At 40.6% G+C, this 7,501-nt stretch overlaps 1 pseudogene; it reads right to left on the bottom strand.

Annotated features, from left to right (window-relative positions):
• Positions 1-6,115: 6,115 nt before the first annotated feature.
• On the bottom strand, positions 6,116-6,670 carry LOC130885320 (60S ribosomal protein L9-like; annotated as a pseudogene).
• Positions 6,671-7,501: the final 831 nt, after the last annotated feature.

The raw sequence follows: 7,501 nt of genomic DNA, 5'->3' as shown, positions 1-7,501 counted from the left end.
TTATCCATTCTAAGATGGTATCTTAGAGATGTTTTGATTTGCATTTCCCTGATGGCTAAGGATGTTGAGCAGTTCCTTAAGTGTCTTTCGGCCATTTGCAATTCTTCTGTTGAGAATTCTCTGTATATATCTGTAACCCCATTTTTTGATTGAATTATCTGGTAATTTGATGTTTAGGTTTCTTTTTCTTTTCTTTTTCTATTTTTGAGACATCCAGGCATGCACACCCCCACCTACATATGCACATACATGTATACAATTATACACACACACAAATATAAGCTATCATATAACTAGTCTTGTCTCCTTTATTATATGTATTCAAATCTGAAACATAGTTTAGGAGGAAGGAGATTATTTCCATAAGTTACAAAGAAACCTATTATTCCTGTGTGTAGCATAAACTTGCTGGAAACAATGACTTTGGCTGTGCTTTTCCCAGCTACCTGCGGAGCACAATTTGCCTCAAACAGTGGGACTCAGTAAGGATTCACAGCCTGTGTGCCCCTTTAGTGAGCTGGTTGACTGGGAAAATATACTAGTCAGCCTCCAGAAGAGAAGATGAAAAGCACACTCTCATTTTACTTCAAAAAGTTGTATAGCCAATCCACTTAAACATCATTCTAAGACACCACAGCGCTCAACCACAAGCTAGCTCTGATTTCCCTTCAACCATCCAGGCTCTAAGCTTATCTTATCTAATTCACAGCTTGTCATTTGCACGAGCTAAGCACAGGCAGGGTTGAGAGCAACTGGAGACACACAGAGATTCTTCACTGGAGAAAAGGTTTGAGCACAAACCAATTAAAGAACCAATTAATCAATGAATTATAGTTGGAATTTATTTTAAAAAAACTAAGCATGCTTCCATTGACTTATCACAGGCTGTTTCTTCTCTGATACATAGTTCTCCCATGAGAATTGATCATATTTGAGCTTTTCTTTGAAGCAACAGGAAGCATATAAATAATTTTTTTAAAATTTTTTAATGTGGAAGTAATCGCACAAACAGAAATTAGAGGAGCCAGGACTCAGATGTTTCCCCAGGCCATGGGTGAGATCTTTATTCCCAAATGAAATGTGAACTCACCATTAGCTCAAATTTCTATGAATACACAATGACGGATGAACCATGTGCTCTTTCTCAAAGCAGTCTTGTTTTTTAACTTGAAAATCCAAATGAGGAGGGGGGTGTGGCCCGTTAGTAATGTGTTTGCCTAGCCTGCACAGAGTTGGGGTTCTATCCTCAGTATTAGGAAGTGGGAGGGGAAGAGGAGGGGGAGAAAGAAAAGAATGGGGAAAGAGAAGGAAGCACACAGAAGACGCAACAGAAGGAGAAAGGATGGACAAACCAGTTATGGGTTTATGTGGTGTGCTGTTGTAGCCTATTCTAATTCACTATCACACTAGTGGAAGGATAAAGACCCCACATCACCATGTCCTTCAGGGCTCACATTGTTCCAGGGTTCCCTGGGAAGCTAACTGGCAATGGCCGATTTGAATAAAAGCGGTTAGCTGTCAGCACCAGGACTGCCGAAGTCTGGGGAGGCTTGGGTCTCTTCATCAAATTCTGCCATGCTTGACCAGATCATGCTTCCGCACTCTCACGTGGGAGGTGGTCTCCAAACTGCACACAGCATCTAGCAACATCAGTCCTGTACCTGTCACAACAAATGACTCAAGTAAAAATGACAAGACAAAAATATACGCTTCCCGAATACTTTTTACCTATCCTTTATTAAATCCACAGAGGCAGAATCCACACACTTGGTAGCAGGTTAACTCTATGACTTTAATAATACAAAAAAAAAAAAAAAAGCTGTACCCTCTCTCTGTAAAGACTTCTGCTCTGCTTTCCTTCTAGCAAAATCCCAAGAGTGCACTAAAAATAATCCAGCCCACCAGTTTTAGATTAAGACCATCAAAAGCAACACTGCCGAGAATTACTGTAAATGTGTGTGTAATGATTGTTCTAGAATGTTCCAGTGTACCAGTAAATTACCATGGACAGAATTTGAAATGCTACAGCTAAATGAAAAACTAAATCTCAGTTAAATGTAGACGCACTAAAAAAAAAAAAGAGTGGACCCCAAAGGAAACAGAAGATTAAGAAAACTGTTTGGGGGGCTTATAAGTAAATTTTCAAATAATCAACATCTCTATGGTCACATGACTGTTTTCCTTCCTTGGTTCCCAAAGCCCTTACGGAACCAGCCAGAAGAGTCCTTAAAGCCCGTGTATTTCCTGAGTCTTGGCCTTTTGGGAGTAAGCACACACAGTGGAAATGTTTCCGGCCCCTGTGGCAAATAATGTTTAACAGGACTTAATCACAGCCCTGAGAGCCTCTCTTCAAACAAGACGTATGTATCGCTTACCAGTGACGTCTATGGCTGCCCGGTGTTTGTTTCAGTCGGTGACTTTGTACGTGAAAAATGACTAATATGCAATGCTCAAAATAACTTTATATCTCTTCCATCCCTAGTTCCCACCGGCTCCTGCCCACACACACTTGTTTCAAATGAATGGAAAGTTAACCACAACAATCCAGATGGCCAAGTGCCATAGTGAGGATCGGATCGTAGTCATTTCAAGACTAAAGCAAGTACCCTAGCTCCTCCCCCAGCCTTCTCACGAATGCCCCTACCCTGTTCATTATAGAGTGTTCTCCTCCCGGAGATAATTGAATAGAGATCTTTGAAAGATGACAAACACCACACACATGCTACCTGCATGCCTTTGTGTATTTGAACAGGAAGAGCAAACAGCTATGGAACCCAGCAGAGAAGTTCCTCACAAACTAGCCCGTCCATACCCACGTGGTAAACAGCCACCAAGGCCCAGTTCACCTGAGTGTAGCCCTAGGTAGCTCTCAGCAACACCATCATGTGTACTCTTTCATATAGCAAGCTGTCATTGCAGCCCAGAGTTGGGGAGACTGGGGAGAGAGTGTCCAGACTCTGGATTTTTCGGGTCTTAAATTAAGACACTAAGTAGTCAGCAGTAAAATAAATAAACAGAAGGGGAAACCACAAATATACACTTCTTTTATAATGGAAAATGGAAATAATAATGTGAAATGGAAGGATTAAAGAGGACAAAAGCAGGGCAAGAGAGATGACTCAACTCTTAAGAGCAGAGGACCCAGTCTAGTTCCCCGTGCCCATCTGGGTCTCCTCACAATGGCCGATAATAACTCTAGGTCCTGGAGATCAAAGGTACTGTTCTTGCTTCCACCATCACATGCACGCACGTGGTAAATTGTAAAAGAGAAAAAAACAGTAAAATATGAAATCAAAAATACAGATGACTTGCCAGGCGATGGTGGCGCACGCCTTTAATCCCAGCACTCGGGAGGCAGAGGCAGGCGGATCTCTGTGAGTTCGAGACCAGCCTGGTCTACAGAGCTAGTTCCAGGACAGGCTCCAAAGCCACAGAGAAACCCTGTCTCGAAAAAACAAAAAAACAAACAAACAAACAAAAAAAAAATACAGATGACTCAAAAGTCAAATAAATAGGATGGCTGGTGTTTTAAGAATGACGTCTGAGGCTTGTTGACCTCCTCTCTCCAATAACACGTACCTGCACTTTCTCATACACAAACATAAGACAAACACACACAGAGAGCAAGGGGGGTTACATCTTGACCACACTTAAGTGTACCATTGAGTAGCATTAAGCACATTTAAACTCTCGTAAAAAAACAATTTCCGGAATGTCTTTAATCCCACAAGATTGAATCCTTCTTCCTTCAGTCTCTCAGATTTTGGTAGTAGTATGTTGCTTGTCTTTCTGATTTTGATGACATTCCTCATCCAAATGGAAGCACATAGAATTTTCTTTTGTAAATGGCTCATTTCACTTAGCCAATGTTTCTAGCTTTATCCTGTATTATATACCACAGATTACTATCTCTTTTACTTTTAGACTGAATAATATTCCATCATGTGTGCTTAAAGCATTTTATGTATTTTTTTCATTTGCCATTATACATTTGGTTGGCTTCTACTTTTTGGTTATTGTGGGCGATGCAGTTATGAACCAAATATACAAACATCTTTTCAAACCCCTGCTTCCAATTACTATGTATATAGAAGAAATGGAATTGCTGGACCCTATGATGTTATTTTCCATAGTGGTTGTGCCATTTTACATCCCCCTAAGAGTGCCCAAATATCCGTATGTCTCCACCTCCTCTCTAATACTTATTTTCTGGGTTTTTGTTTTGACAATTGCTTTCCTAATGCACGTGAAGTGCTATCTCATTGAGATTCCACATTTCTTTTTCAGATAAAATTTCCAGAAAGCTGTTCTGCTTTCGGAAGACATTTACGAGAATAGAGGAGTATTCAATAAAAGATTGGTAGATGGACAAGTGATTTATGGGAAACCACTTCTCATCAAGCAATCTACCTCAAGCTCTGGAAGATCATGAAAACAAGATCTGCCCTCTCCCAGGCTCCTAAGCTTGCTAGGCCCAGGGTCTCGGCCATTAAGGCTAACTTTACTATGTAATGGTATGAGCTGTAAAACCTGGCTGGTGTTATTTATCATGGTTGAACTTCATGTGACATAACAAAAGGTGGCCGCAAATAAGACTATTAAATGGTTTCATCTACTTAAAGCAAAGGTTGACAATCCAGTTTCCCCATTCCCTATTTCCCCCTAAGCATTCTGCACTTGATAAAACTGAAAACACATTTAGCCTGGAGCAACAAACTCCCCCCTCATCTTTTAAACATGTGTGTCCCCAGAGAATGATTCCATATGTTTCTGATTCATTTACAATTAATTCATCAAAATGTTATTTTGATGTCCAAGAAGCTTTATTAAGGCTCTCTCATGAGTCCTTTTTCTTAGAAACAGGAAACCAGGCTTTGCCAAAAAGCCAAACTCAAAACACACAGGACGAGTTTGAGCTGAGTTTGAAACACTGGGCCTTCAACGGCTGAGCAAATGCCAAACTTGGACAATAACAGCACTTCATCTTTACGTGCAAGCCAAGCCTGGTTTTAAGAGACTATTAGTCACTGACTCTTGCGATGCCCGGCATGACATGAGCCTCTCTTGTGTGAATACCATGAGATCTCAGGCTAGCGGCAAAGTGGTATGGTGATGGGAATGAGGATGCAGAGCTTTCCAAGCTCGCTCTATCAAGACAGAGAGTTCACAGACATAGCTGTAGACAGTACACCCACAGAGAACCCCTGAGTAGTCTTCTAAAGTAACCTCTCTTGTCATTCTCTTAGTTATTTCAAACAAAAAGGCTTAGTACTGAGTGTTTCTGGATGCTAGAGTCCTGTTCTTATGCCCCCTCTTCCCTCCACACTCTAGCTACTCTTTCACCGGGGTGTGTGCCGCCTCCAGTACTCTGCTCCTCTTCCAATGGAACCTTCCACACTTTTGTCCCATGTCAACCTTCATATGTTCCAATCTACCCCAACAAGCCAGCTTTCCCCAAGTCTCACCTTACACATTCAGATCTTCAAATCAAACTTTCTAGCATCTCATATTACTTTGTCTTCCCAAATCTCATTGGCCTCCCTCCCATTTTTTCAAAAGTCTAGAGTACTGATTTCAGTGTGAGCAGTCATTAGTCAGAGGCTACTCTTAAGATTTCTTTTGCTGTGACCTTGTAGACTTAAAAATACCTGAATTGTTATCCTTAATATCCTTAAAATATTTTAATGCTGGGAATAGGAATATAGTTGAGTTGGTAGAGTGTTTGCCTTGTGTGCCCTGGATTCAATCCCTTAGCACTACAAATAAATAAATAATAGTAAACATACCTGCATTATTACTAGATTTTATATGCACTAAGGACAATAGTAGATAAAGGCTGCTTAATGTAGGATGACATTTTCGACTCTCACATGATAATAGATCCATAAAAGTTGTTTTACTATGACACATGATCTTGTCTTCTAATTCAAGCAGTTAGATAGGATCCCAGAACAATTCTAGTAAGATGAAAGTTAGCAGTAGTATATTTTTTTTGTTCTGTTTTGTTTTTGTTTTTGTTTTGTTTTTTTGTCAATACAAGTCTTTTATTGTCCCAAAAGACACCCCAAATCATATTAAAATTCAGGATCTTGTTTCTGGAACTGGTAACTTAGGTCTACTCATCAGCCTGCTGCACTGTTCCCTTTTCAGACACATAGATACCATCCAAAAACTTCCTGATATCCCTGTTCTTAACTGTTGTGGCCTGCTGTATCAGAGCCGTCGAGTTTGAAACAAGTTCAATATCATTTCCTTCAAGGATTAATTCATCCTTCTGGGCTTGAGAGACAGAACAAGCAATGCCTGTCCTCATCTGAACCCTGTGGATGTACTTTTCACCCAAGAAATTTCAGATTTCAACCAAAGACCCATTCTCCTGAATAACGACGGACCTCATCTTGTAGCAGAAGCCCAGCGTAACACCCTTGATCATGTTTTGGACGTGGCTGCAGATGATTCTGACGGTGGCCAGTTCCTTCCTTTTGCCACACCATTTGTCAACCCGGAGCCTCTTCTTCTTCTTCCCAAGAAGGCTCAGCTCTATGTTGATGTGATTGAAGTCCCTCCGGAGGGTTCCTCTGGGGCCCTTCACAATGACTGTGCGCCCCTTCAGAGTGATGTCCACATTTTCGGGAATGTCGACCGTCTGATTGCTGAGAATGGTCTTCATTCTCGCAGTAGATGGGGCAAAGAAGCAGCAGTAGTATATTTAATATAAACAAAAGATCAAATTATAAAAGCCAAGTCTTCCAAGTCACGTTAAAATCAATTATCAATATCAGGAAAAAAGGGAACAAAAATTAAAATACTTTTTTTTTTTTTAATCTCAGTTGAACTATCTCAGTTGGACTATCTCAGTTGGGCTATCTCAGTTGGACTATCTACATGTGAGTCAGAGTCTTTATGACATGATCACCTAGCAACAAGTTGACAAACGCTAACATATGAGCCTTCAGGGAAATGTTTAGATTCCAACTGTAACAGAAACTGTTGGCAGGGAATGGTGTGAGTGAGCTTTATTGTAAACTAAGATTGTCATGAGGACATAGGAAGAAGATAGATAAGAGACTGAAGATGATTTTCTTTACCTTAACTCTGTCTGGAACTAGATGGGCTACCTGCTACTGTGAAGCAGAAGATGAGTGGGGATCCTCTGAGAATTCCTCATGTCATAAGGATCCAGGAAGACAGATGATGCCATTAAAAATGTCAAAAACATCTGAACTATTTCTCTGATACCAAATGAAAGAGCTCAACTTCAAGATATCTTCTGCCATCCATATGATGCCCGTTACAAGAGCAAAAAGCACCAGTACTTGGGTACTGTAATCCCTTTTTACTGGTTGATTGGAGTGAGGATGAATCCAAGGATTTGGGATCAGGACAATACAATCAGAAGTTTCCATAAAGTAAACTTCCCCTCAGCAGGAAGCAGCACATTCCACTACATACAAAGCTGGACTGAACTCAATCCACAAACCAAGAGAGTCCCATTTGGTTG

This window comes from Chionomys nivalis, chromosome 12 (genome assembly GCF_950005125.1).
Source record: "Chionomys nivalis chromosome 12, mChiNiv1.1, whole genome shotgun sequence".
Taxonomy (NCBI): Eukaryota; Metazoa; Chordata; class Mammalia; order Rodentia; family Cricetidae; genus Chionomys; species Chionomys nivalis.
The sequence above is the reverse complement of the archived record's forward strand: the minus strand, read 5'-3'. Positions and strand labels throughout refer to the sequence as shown.